This window comes from Tauraco erythrolophus, chromosome 2, assembly GCF_009769465.1.
Source record: "Tauraco erythrolophus isolate bTauEry1 chromosome 2, bTauEry1.pri, whole genome shotgun sequence".
Lineage (NCBI taxonomy): Eukaryota > Metazoa > Chordata > Aves > Musophagiformes > Musophagidae > Tauraco > Tauraco erythrolophus.
In genome coordinates, this window is record NC_141466.1 from 68,479,611 (window position 1) to 68,493,414 (window position 13,804).

Below are 13,804 nucleotides of genomic sequence, written 5' to 3' on the forward strand. Positions count from 1 at the left end.
TAGACACAATCCAGTGGCTATTCTAACAATTTAATGGTAGGAACTACATTGTGCCACTGAGCTGCTGTTCAAGGTTTACTAGTTCAAAGACAGCCGCAGAGTCTAAAGCAACATCAAACAACTCATCTATAGTAGAATCAAGGAAGCCTTGACACAGTTATTAACACACTGGTCCACAGGCAGAGGTGAAAGGATTGCTTGGCAGAGCCTTGTCAGCACAACAAAGTGTTCCCTGGCATCATCCTACCCATGTTTGATTGCACGCTACAAATATATCCTTTTCCAGCCTATGGGCCTCATTGCAATTTGTACTAATAATGATCATTGTTTTTTTCTGCTATTTTATCCATCTCATTTTAATCAACTTAGTCACTCCACTTGTGTGCTTGCTGCATGATGTAATTACTGAAGGTAGCAGCAAAAGCCTGAAGCAGAAGAAGTGGCAAAGTAAACTGGTGGGGCCCCCAATTGACATCAGTTGACCTACTTTTGTTGAAATCAACGAAGCCAGCAAGAGTTGAGGGTTTAGCTTATTTTTCCTAATTATTTCTGCTTTAGTCACAATTCTATCCTTCCTTAAGGACCACCAGAGCTGGGAGTTGCGCAAGAAATAACAATAACCTTTCCCAACAATGACTGTAATAAAGCTCTCGGTACCTACTCTGGTGGTTTATAAGACTTTATACTGACACTTCCTTGAATTGATTTGGCAGAGATGAGCAGTAGGCAAGCATGAAATGCTACATGCTCTCCTGAATTTAGACAGCATACTAAAAGTACTGGCTTTCTCCAGATCATTCAGCCAGTCAATCCTGATAGCATGAAAGAGTAGAATCATAGAATCATAGAATGGTTTGTGTTGAAAGGAACATTTAAAGGTCATCTAGTACAAACCCCTGCAGTGAGCTCAGAGCCCCGTCCAACCTGACCTTGAATGTTTTCAGGGATGGGGCATCTACCACCTCTCTGGGCAACCTGCTTCTGTGTTTTACCACCCTTATCGTAAAAAATTTCTTCATTCCTAGTGTGAACCTACCCTTTTTAGTTTAAAACCACTGACTCTTGTCCTATTGCAACCGACCCTGAAAAAAAAAATTGTCTTTATTTTTCTTGTATGCCCTCTTTAAGTACTGAAAGATCGCAATAAGGTCTTCCTGGGACTTTCTTTTCTCCAGGCTGAACAATCTCAACTCTCTCAATCTGTCTTCATAGGACAGGTGCTTCAGCCCTTGGATCATCCTGGTGGCCCTCCTCTGGACCCACTTCAACAGGTCACTGTCTTTCCTGTGCAGAAGACCCCAGAGCTGGACTCAGTACTCCAGGTGGAGTCTCACAAAAGCAGAGGAGAGGGGCAGAATCACCTCCCTTGACATGCTGCCCACATTTCTTTGGATGCAGCCCTGGATACCGTTGGCTTTCTGGGCTGCAAGTGCGCATTGCTGGCTCATGTTGAGCTTCTCATCCACCAGCACACCAGTCCTTCTCCTCCATGCTGCTCTCAACACCTTCATCCCCCAGCCTGTACTGATGATCGGAATTGCAGGACCTTGCACTTGGCATTGTTGAACCTCATGAATTTCACATGGGCCCACTTCTCAATCTTGTTCAGGCACCTCTGGATGGCATCCCATCCCTCAGGCATGTCAATCACATCACTCATTTTGCTGTCATTTGCCAACTTGCTGAGAGTGCACACGATCTATGTAATTGGTGAAGATGATATTAAACAGTACTGGAGTATCGATACACAAGGCAGATAATTCAGGTGTGAAACTTCAAGACAACAGACGCTTTTGAGGCCAAAAACATAAACAATTTCAAAAAGCACCTAGAAAAACTGATGAAAGAGAAGTAAATTCAGTTATGAAAAATAAAGACATGAGTTGAACTTCTTGTAAAGTCTTTAAAACTTACGTTCCTGGAAGATAACAAGATACACTCAGGAAATACATACAATTTAAGCTTTTTCCTGTTTTGCAGTCTTCACCTGAGGAGCCATTGCAGGTCACTCTCAAAACGAGTGTGCTCTCAGTGGTCGTTTAGCTCCAACTCAGTTATGATCATTCTTAGTAAAGCACTCTCACCCTTAACACTAAGAGCCCTGTCTCTGCTTTCTGGCTGGATTTCATATCTTCAGTTCAAAAAGCTCTTTCTGGTTTTGTATGGGTATTTTTGTTTGTTTGTTTTTCTTTTCTGCTGTTTTTTCCCCCCCAGAAATGCCCATATTCCCCTCATCTTTCCTTTTGTTTGATCCCGATTTCTAGTAGGAATCTAGATACGGAATACCATATATATGCACATACATACGTGTGCATGTGTGCATACATATATATACTGTGCTTAATTCTTTCCAATTAAGCTTGGTGATAATTGTTTTTGTGCATTAGTCATAATCACTTTTTAAGCAGTAAAGCCTATTATTGCTGTAGTGTGCATTTCAGATGCCCTGCAGATTTGAGTAATTTTGGGTAAAGCAGCTGTGTGTGGTAAAAAGATTTTACAATGCCTATAAAATTTTGCCTCATGACATGTTCAGCAAGTGAATCTGTGGCACTATGTAGCAGTTTCAGTATTTTTATTAAATACTAGATGCCATCACATTATGCAGTTTTTAAACAAGACCCACCCTTAGAGACAGAGGTTAGAAGGTCTGGAGTCTGGGGTGAGAGCTGTGCTTATGAGGAGCAAATGGTTTCTGCTCGGCTAATCCAGTCTGTTCATTTTACCTTTTTCTTAGGTTTTAGATGCGGGAAACTGGCTCATCTTCCCTTAAGTGGATTGAATGCTGCTGAATACAAAATGTTAATGTTGCACAAATACCACAGTGTTGTACAATGAACCACTAGAAAAAATATTTGAAAAAACTTTTCAATTATCATACAAATATACATCACTGTAAAATCAGAGGAGAGAGACCTTTTCCACTGGAGCCTAAAGTTTCACTCTCTGTCACGAGACGGTGTTAAAGCATTTAAATGTCTGTCTGCTCATCTCATGTAGGTGTCTAAATGTTATTTGCCAGAGTCTCAGCTAGGCATTGAAGGGTGCTTTCACAGTCGATAAAAAGAGATCTTTTCAGATAGTGACCTGTCTTTTCCTAACACAGGTCTCTGCTGTGAGATAGGCAGAGAGCTCTCAGGAGGAACTCATTTCTATTTACTGGTATAAAAAATGTCAAATCTAACTACATTAGATTTAGGTGTCCAATACTTAACTCTCTAACACGAAAAGGAGATGAATGTCACCGTTTTCAATCCTAATCTGAGTCAGCTGGACCAAGTAATAAAGAAAATTATATCATAGCTGTTCTTATCAGTCACAATCCTATTCCCCCCCAAAGAGGCCTTTTAAGGATTTTGGAAATCTGGCTTATATTCAGCTGCTTCGCTTGTTATTCCTGAAGAAGCCTAGGGGTCTAAAGGATATCAGCAACTGCTTTTGTAGCCATATTCAGAGCCATCATTTAATACAGTTTTAGCATATGGTTGGGTTTTTTTTCAGTTTTCAGCCAGGGCTTCAGTAACAGGGTTATACAGAGCTCCTAGATGAATGTTGAGTTACATCACACCAACTTAAGTACTGAATTGAGAAGTTTAGTTTTTGTCTGCAAAAAGCAATATCAGCCTTCCCTCATTCAGCTAATCACAAGAAAAACATTATTCACATCCTGATCTTTTGTGCAAAAACCCTAGAGGCAAATGCTGTTGTTTCTGCTGCTAAAATATCTGTTGTCTAAAACAACAAATGAAAATCACGACCTACCCACACAATATCTCTAAGGAAAAGGAGAAGCTAAATTACCTGGGTGCATTGCCTGGTGTGATTTTCTCCATCGCTCTGAACTACTGTGATGCAAAACACCATCTTGCAGCTGTGAGCGTGCATCACTTTTATAAAATCAAAGTAAATTTCCTTCTGTTTCCTCCCTATTCGCAACTCATAGCCAAGACAAGTGCATGATATAAAGGCAGGATTTGAAATAGGAAGAGTTTCAAGTGTTTTAGAAGTGATTAAGATGGGATGAGCACATGGTTCTTATTAAATCTCTTGTACCTTGGTGAAGACAAGAGATGGCTTACACAAGCACGCTGCGATCGTATCAGATGTCATGAGGACTGTGCCTTTAGAGATTATTCAACATTATGTCCTAAATAAACCCACAGGCACAATTATTGAAAAGAAATGTGTTGCAATCACACTTAATTAGTTTCAGTTGAGCCAGGATAGAGACATGTTCTGCAATGGACTTCAAACTTCACAAGCCACTTCCACTTTCTTCTTCAGATCACATTCCGTTTGAATATCCTTCTCCACTCCTCAGCCCCAATCAGAAGGACTCTCTTTTCTGAAAAGCCACTATTATGTTGTATCTCTGCAAGCATTTGGGTGAACACAGTTCACAGTATCAGAAAAACTCTTAATTTCCTTTTTTCCTGAGAGTTCATAATGCCTTGCTGGCTTCTGCAAAAGAGTAAAAACTGACCCAACATCTCCCTCTCCCAAACTAACACCAATTTTAGCTAAAAGAAATAGCCATTTTTAATTTTTTTTTTAAAGACATATCTTGACATTAATTTTCAGGAAAGAAAAGTTTCCACTGGAAAACTGTTTTCTTGCCAGTTGACCTAGCTATCCTCCTTCTTCATCTCCTCAACAACATACACGGCAGGTGTAAAGGAATCTCCTTGAACAGTCTAACTCCATGTGCAGCATCCTGCATGGAGACTTGATAAACCCAGGAAGAAGAAATCCTGGGAACAAGTCCACCTGTTTGTTTGTTTGTTTTTTTCTTTCCCAAACATGTCTCTCGTTTTTTTCTTTCCTTTCTGTTTTCATAAATATTTATTTTTTTTCCTAATTGACTTGCTTTCAGAACAGATAAAGTAATATCCAGCCAGCTCCATTACCTATTATTTCAAGAACGTGCATGTCAAAATTAATCTCATTTCTAGTTTTTAAGTATTATATTTCAAGTTTTCAAAATTTTTCATTTGACTATTTTAAGATTGTGTTGGATGGATGGATGGGTAGATAGATAAATAGATAGATAGATAGATAGATAGATAGATAGATAGATAGATAGATAGATAGGAAGAACATGCAAACACAGTGGTTCACAAGTTGATTTAAATCAAGACACTGGGCTTTTTTGACCTGGGAAATGACAAGTCCAGATTCTTGAATAATTTTTAAATGTTTTCCAGAATTTTCATAGATGAGAAAAGTGTTAAAAAGAATATTTTCCTTGTGACAGTTTAAGCTTTGATGAATCTACACTCTCCAATGAAGCAGATCACATTGAAAAATCCCCATTCACCAACCGTTTCTGCTTTACCCTAATTTAGATCTCCTGGAGTTTTATGAAAGTATAAAAATTACTGACTACAAGCTCTGATTCTTCTTGCTCTCAACAAATCTTTTCCCTTTTCTAGGTCAGTGCTGTTCCTTATGCTAAGATCTCTGAAAATGAAACAGTATTAATTGAAAGTCTAATATCCAGGTCTCATTGATACATCTTCTCTCCATCCCATTGAACGACCCCAAGATTCTTTCCTGCCACCTTTAAAGATGGGTGACACAAAATGAGGAAAATTCTCATTCCTGACCTAAGTGGTAAGATACAAAAGCATATTTTAAGATTCCTTGAGTAGCCAGTTCCTCCAGTGCTGTTCAGCAAAGTTTGCAGACCACTGCTTTGCTGGGGAATTAAAAGAAACAACATCATGTGCAGTGCTGTCAACACCTTGGCAATATCAGCCTTTCCTCAATTACTTTTGCTTACAAATTACTCCTAATTTTGTTCTTTAAAGCTAGTTAAGAACAAGTGCTGGTAGGATTGATGGGGAACTAACTGCATGATTAAGTAATTACATTTTTAAAGCTTGCCTTACACTAAGACTAATGATTTGTCACACAGTAGCAGAAACCCAAGATAATGAATGAGAAATGTTTACATGTAGTTAGTTTTTTCCAAGTCTTTTATCATATCGTGGCTAGTGCCACATATGCATATGACTCTCAAAGAAAGAAAATCTATCTCATAATCTCAATATTTCTGAGCAATTTATTAGACGTTTGATCACATGTACCATTTATTATGTGATTTGTCCTATGATCAAAATTCATTTGTGTTAGAAAAGACTGAAGTGGTTTCGAATAAAATAGTTTCCTATCAGAAAATCATGGTTTCACTAAATTCTAACATACTGTTGATACACAATGGCTCAACAAAATTCAGCACACCGAGAATAATTTGAAACATTCTGTTTCAATAGTTTCAGAGTTCATAATTTTGGTTTTACTACTTTAATATTTCATTCACCTGAAAGAAGGTTTTTCAGACTGTGTATATCTAAAGTTTTAATAAGGTTGTTTTAATTTTCCTGAAGAGAAATGCTTCAGTCATTCCACATTTTAAGACACTTCTGAATTTTTTTTATTTTTTCCTCAATCGAAACAAAAGAATATAAAGAAATAATGTTTAGAAACAAATATTTCAGGTTTTGATCAACTCTAATCATGATCTGATTTGATAGTCAGCTGGATAAATTTGATGAGATATTTATTGTTATTTGCAATGTGGGAACTTCAAATGTGGGAAGCTTCAAATGCAATTGTACCACAGCTGAACGAGGCACTGCACAGTTGCCGATAGGCTGATCCAGAGTCCTAAGAAATCAATGGAAATACTCCTACAGACTCTTTCAGACTTTGAATTTGACTCATAAGGAGAGTAGGTCTCTGCCTCAAGCAGTTGATAGAGAAGGTAGATGGTGAAGGAAGAAAAAGGGACTTACTCAAGGTCAGAGAAGACAACCTCTGGTTACTATTCCAATTCTGTCCTTGATAGAAAATATTAATTCCAATAGTGTCTGGCTGTTCTTTAACTGAAAGAAGAATGTGGGGTTGGATCTACTTCAAGGCATTCCTGTCACAAAGAAAGGAAAGATTTCAGAATCCACTTTGCGTCAGAGCTTAGAGAAACATAATTGGTGCTGCAGTTAAAGCCAGAAGTATGGAAGAAGTGGGAGCCCTGTTTCCTTCCTCAAGGACTGCCCGTCATGTCCCTCACATCTTATTACCTTCATGTCAGTCATGTCATCCAACCTGGCACAGGCGGATTCAGTAGTAAGACCGTGATTAGTCTGCTCTCTCTTGAACTATGATGTCTTTAGCATCTGTCCAAAATCACCATTCAGCGGTGCTCGCTGCTGAATAATTCATGACAAAGTAAAGAGTTTTATATGTTTATTGTCATCTCAACATGATAAACCCATTTATACTCTAGACTTAGGCTTTTTTCATAAAACACAGACTAAAGGTGTCTGGTTTAGATGAGATTTGATTCCACTTGGAATTCCAAGTGCAAGGAAGAGATTACTACTGACCCAGAGAGTTGGTGAGCTACAGAAAAGCATGTCAGGAGGAGTAACAGATATGAAGTGATTGTCCAATGCAGAAAGTCTGTAACACGATGCGACACAAATCTCTGATGTCCTAGTACAATAGTTTTATTTTTTATCCTCAGACAATTATGCCTTGAAAATACTCACTCCTTGCTGTGAAAAGGTAACTGACTGTTCATCCCTGTAGAACGAGGAGTAATTAGCTGACAGCAGCAGTCGTAGCAGGTCTTATTTGGTGTTGTCAGTAGACTAAATAAAATCTCAGTCTTAAAACAGTTTATGCAAAACTTCCTTTCTAGCCAGAAGAAACAACGCCCAAAACCCCCAACAAATCAAATTGCCTATACTAATAATGTTGAAAGAAGACATGAAAACTGCTTTGGATGTTGAGCTGAAATGGATGTGCATGTGGGGTTTTTATTGTTTGGTTTTTTTTTTTTTCCCTGTGTGCTTTTAAAATTTTCCCCTTCCAAGCAGTTACTCTTCCAAACACAAAGGACAACTAAACTGACATCAAGCAAAGTTAGTATTCTCCTGTCATTTCTCTGGACATCATCTGTGACAGTTGCGCTTGCGGTGATTCGGTCCCTCACACGTCACTATTTTCCTGTCAGCTCTCCGTTTCACGTTGCAGAAATCCCTTCTGTCAGCTCCCATTCAGTTTGATAGGTCATGCTTACACCTGCGAGCTGGGGCAGTGCCTCTCTGGCAGGATCTGTCACAGCACAGCAGTCACCACGCTCAGCCAAACAGCAACTTCACTCAGCAGCAAGTTTGTGATGATGACTTTTAAGATTTGAGATTTTCTTTTTTTCTCTTTTTATTTTTTCCCCCCCCTTTCCCTCTGCCTCATTTCTGCCAGCAACACACACTGGAAACTACAAGAGAAATGACAACTTTTGTCAGTGGGGAGAAACCAGAGACTTTTCTGGCAAAGTCAGGCCAAGATGATGGCTTGTTTTTCTTGCCTTGGTCTGCGCCAAGCCTATTACAGGATGTCATGACAGCTAAAGTGTTCTTTGGGTGTGCAAAGCTCATGAATCATTTAGATACATGTCCCTGTATTTTGAAGCCATGCAACTCAAGGAATCATTAAAATTAGAGATGGCAAAAGCCTCTGAGGTCATCTGCTCCGTCCACTCCTGACAACTCAGAATTGTTCTCTGTAGGCTCTGAATGGGTATGTCCTCTGGTCCTCTGTCCACTCACATTTAACTGCATGTAGGATGCCACTGGGTTTTCAATTACTCCCACAGACCTCACTCTTGGAAATTCTCCATCATTATTCAACCTCCATTTTTTATTTTATCCTACAACAAGTCTTGGTAAGTTCTTGGACCAGTAGAAGCTATACAAATTAGTGGAGATGGAAGAGGCCTGAGATCCAGGACTTGTGTGCTCTTATGTTCTGCTTCTTGACCTTCGGTAACCCCCTTGGCCTTTTCATTTTTGTCTATGTAGAGTCATTTTATTAAAGCCAAGACTTCGCCCCTTGGTATGTTGTGCACTATGACTAGCACATAGTTATTAATTACTGTCCCTCTTTGGAGTTATATCTTGTTTATTTTACCACACATAAATACATATTTCAGTTTTTCACTGTCAAATGGCTAACTTCAGTGTGATCATAGAGGACCTAATCAGCCTTGGTTGTTGAACATTGCTTGTGCAGGTTATGATCTTAGTTTATGAGGTGGAAGAATCTCTGCCCTTTGTACTCAATACACTGTCAGGTATCTTCAGAAAACTGAAACCCTAGAAACAAATGTGAAGAGTCTACAGCTTTGTTCCCACCACACTAGAAAAAATGGTTCAGTATAAAGGAGTCACATGAGATCATGAGGACAGTATACTGTGGTATCACAATTTCACATATAGCATGAAGGCAACCATGGAATATGTGGACATGCAAGATTTCAGGAGAATTCAACTTAATTCTTCCCCTTCTATCTTCAGAGTATTACAGATACTTGAATTCTGTCTGCAAAATCTATCATTAAAATTGAAGTGGCATATCATTCCTTCTGTACCACAAACATCCAAGGTGAATACATGGTACAATGCCACGCACAACATGAATTTGCACAAAATTACAGTATTTACTGTCTGTGCTCTCAGACGACATAAGGGACACACACACAAAAAAGAAACACATCTAGGACTGTTTTCTAGATATGCCTAACATTAATATTTAACATCTGTCCAACTTAAATGAAGGAACAGTGTTTAAATTTCACAAATTAATTTGAAGCTCTGAGATGGGTTTTCCTGGAACAAAGCAGAATTTCTTTTTATGTTCTCTGGCAGGAAAAACTCAGGTGATGTAAATTTGGGCAAAACAGGTGTTGAGACTGAAAAGGAGATGGATACAGGTTGAAGATTTAAAGTTGCAGTGAGAAAGTTTTGGGTCATGTCCAGAATAAGTTTAAAGACAGAAGTTCTTTTGTAGTAAAAACTTGTGCTTTAAGGTCTAGTAGTCTATTAAATGTGGGAAACATTTTGTGGCCAGATAAAAAAGGCTATTAAGGCACAATAGGTTATATGAGGCAGAGAAAACTAGTTTTGTGCTGAGGATATTTGTCTGATAACTTGAAGCGAACTTTCGTTACCAGTGCTGCAATAAGATCTTTCATTAAGGTCAAGCAAATCACTAGAAATACGGTCACATCACATGTGGTAGAACATTCAGACGAATATGAGAAGACACCAGAGTATTCTGTTTCTAGAGTCAGTATCAGTGTCATCTTGGTATCATAGAGCTGCGTCCAGAATAATTGGCTACGGGAGATGCACACTGGTGAGTGGTTGTTGTATTTCTAGCGTCAAGGTTAATAATTCTCCATGACCATCACTGTGCTCTTATTCAAAGCAAGTGTGAGTCTGTCCTCATTCCATACATACCTGTATCACATGACCTTGATCCAGTCAAGCATACTTAAATATAAAAGGATTTAAACGTTTTACGCCTTGGAATTACTTTTTTTAAAAAAAATCTGTCATGGACAGATATCTCTTCCTTCCCTGCCATGGGTCGCCCATGGACCACAATCCCCTCAGAGTTGCACTTCCTTTTTCACGGAGCATCTTCCTCCAAGAGCCTCTCCAGTTGTGTCTCCAGTAATATCTTCTTCCGTATGTCTCCTTCATTTCTCCCTCCATTTTCCAAACACATTTCCTCAGCTATCTCCTCCCATCTCCTCTGCCCCTCCTCTGCATAAACATTTTGTTGCTTCTTCCTGTTGGTTTTTTGATTGTGGATTATCTGGGGCAAAGATTTTCCCCTTTCCTTGTAACTTCACTGAAGAAATAACTGGGAGAGGCTGTGTGAAGTCTGAACACCCCTGTGTCCTGCCTGTCTATAAACGTCCAAAACTTGTCGTTGCATCCTCCTACCACAATTGCAAAGACTTCTGGATCAAATATCTGTTTTCTATGTATGCATGTGTTTGCAATTTTGCAGTTAACGTATCTTTTTCCAGTGGCTTCCAGGGAATTGGTCTCTTTTGCAAACACTCTTCAGTCTACCACAACATCCTCAGTGCAAATATTAGCAATACCAACCTGGACAAAAGTATCTCTTAAATATTTTTCTAATGTCTTTGTTTAATACAGACAAAAAAGTCAGGGAAAATCAATTACATGTGCGAGATAAAGTAATATCAAAAATCTGAGTTGAGTTTAACCTCTGTTAATTCTGCACAATGAAGACATAGCTTTTCTATACATCTTGACATTGCTTGGCAGACTGTGAAGCCACACTTGCTATGGGAATTCTAGCATTGAAGTATTATAAAAATACAGACACACATACCAGCTAAACACCTCAAGAAGCAATGCAGAATGAGGAGGAAACAGCATTTGCCTTTCACTGGGAATGTTAGCTTCCAGAAAAGAAATAATTCTTTGGGCTTTTACCCAGTGAATTTTCCATTTTAGTGTATAATTCCTTTATTTAGCATTACACCGATTATCCATACTTAGACTAATGATCAAATAGCTCTCAAGTCCAAGATATTTGGCTAAGGCAGCCCGCAGGATTTTTCTTTTCCTTTTCAGTCCTTTTTTTTTTTCCCTTTTATTCCAAATTTTTAGGGTGATTATAGGGTGTGTAAGATCGTTAAAGGATTGGCAACATGCACAAAACTCAAATCCTTTATCCAGAGGCTAGAGGAAATGTAAGTTGCCAACATGCAATTCCTTCATTGTCCCACCAATGTCCTGAATTAATGGAGGAACCACGCTCTTGCTCCACTGAAGGAAGAAAATATTCTTCTCTGCTTTCTGAAGACCTGACTGGACAAAATGCTTAAGCAGATATCTCCTGCTCTTAGGATGAAAACAATTAAGTATACATTGAACTCAAAATATTTGTTTAATATTGATCAACCTTAAGGTTAGAGGAGCAAAAAGTTAGGGTAAGAAACAGCTTTGGTGTCTTTTGAAATAGGTGTAGTTATTCCTTATATTCAGGCTAAAAAGGAAAGAAAGCTGCTACTTAATCATCTGAGAAGCTTCAAGTTGAAGGACAAAGCAAGGTCTTGTTTTCTAATGAGAGGTGATTTTGAGACAGAGCAGAAGAATCACCTAGAAAATTAGGATTTCTTTTTCCTTTCCCCACAAGACCATCTTCACATTAATGGTTCATGAGCAAAAGGAATCATGGTGACAGGCATTAAATTCACTAATGGAGCTGCTTGAGCACCTGAAAAAACAGCTTCTTAGAGCCACCATGGGAGTGGATCCCACCATCCATTGTCTGGAGACCAGGGAGTGATTTAGTCTCCAGATATGCTCAATCTTTTGTCTTCTGGTCAACAAGACAACTGATGAAGGATATGTTTTATTTTTAACATGGTCACCACTCCTGCAAAATTAGGGGTCATTTTTGTTTTCATTTTTGTCCTCTAATTTAATTTTTCCATTGAAAATGAAAAATAAGAAGCAAGCCTCAAATTAGAATAAAGAGCACGGATACACCTCTGATGTAATAGTAGAATTATTCCTCTGTACTGAGTACTTTTTGAGATCTTTCTTCTCTCATTAATACAGCCAGAAATGACGCTGAAAACCTGAAAAAACTCTTAAATTGAGGAACTCCTAGGTTTAGGTCTTTACTCTTCTGTGGATTTTCCCTGACCCTTAAGCTCTCACTCCCACAGCTCAGAAGATATTTACAGCCAGTTCAGCACTCCAGCCATCTAGGCAGATCCTTAATTGCTCTCCTGAAACACTTTTAGTCATACACCCCAAAAGGAATCTTGGATGGGTCTGTAAGTAGCTCCAAATTGCTTCTCGCAAAGTGTAAAAGTTTTGTATTTATGACCAGAGTCAGAAAATTCAAACTCATGAATAGTGGGGACAGAAAGTAAAGCAATTATCTTTAGTATCAGTGGGAAAATACTCGTTCTGTTGCCCTAGCCAAGATATGAACCATGCTGCCTCATAGGAAATAATCTACATTTAAGAGCTGACTGTGGCCCGGTTCTGCACCTTTCCCTGGCAAAGGTCCATGCAGGTGTCAGAGGAAACCCTGCCTGTAAAGAAAGCACAAGGCATACCTGTTATCCAGTTAGAGGTATCAGGCAAATGTTTCCAAAGGCATTTTTATCCTCTTATCTTTTATTTTTTTTAAAAAAAGGCAACTTCCTTCTTTCTCATCTTTGAGTTTTTCTGTTGTTTGATCAAATAAGAATATGACTCATTTTGTCTCAGGGGGTTTCCACTTTTTTTTTTTTTTTCCCCCTGACTTTATGCTTGTTTTCCAGGATTATGAAGAAAGGGTCACACTGTGGGTATTTCTGGTTTATCCGTTTTATTTTCTTATAATCTATATTTTCCCAATTTTCAGGTTGAGTGACAACTGAAGGAGAAGTATGGCCAAAAAAAAAGGAAAAATGTCAGACAAAAATGAAAATTTTTAGCTAACAGATAAAGAAAGGCATTGAACTTCTCTAAGGAGACCTAAGGATAAAATCAGAATCAATGTTAAGAATTTCCACCTGTAGCCATCTGTCTTAGGTGGTCTCTTGTGCTCTGTCCCCACAAAGCAGTCTAAGCAGGTGGACTAAATTTTAAGTTGCTGTTTATTGATGTTTTCAGACCCATATACCTTTTTCCGAGGTTCATCTGAACTTACATTCCATGTAGATGCAAGGTACCGAATGTCAGAATATGTTAGAATATGTCTTTTCTGGATCTCATTTTGGGAAGGAAAGATTTTTACAAAGAAATAGGGGAAAAAAGGGTTTTTTTAAATGAAAACCAAATACTCTGAAGTCATCATTACAGTTCATACTCCTCCTGTATCACCCAGCTCAGCAGAGTTGCTGGTCTCTATGTCTAAAGTGGCTAAGGATGACTCATGGGCTACGCACTGTGAGCTGCCTGGAGACAGCCTT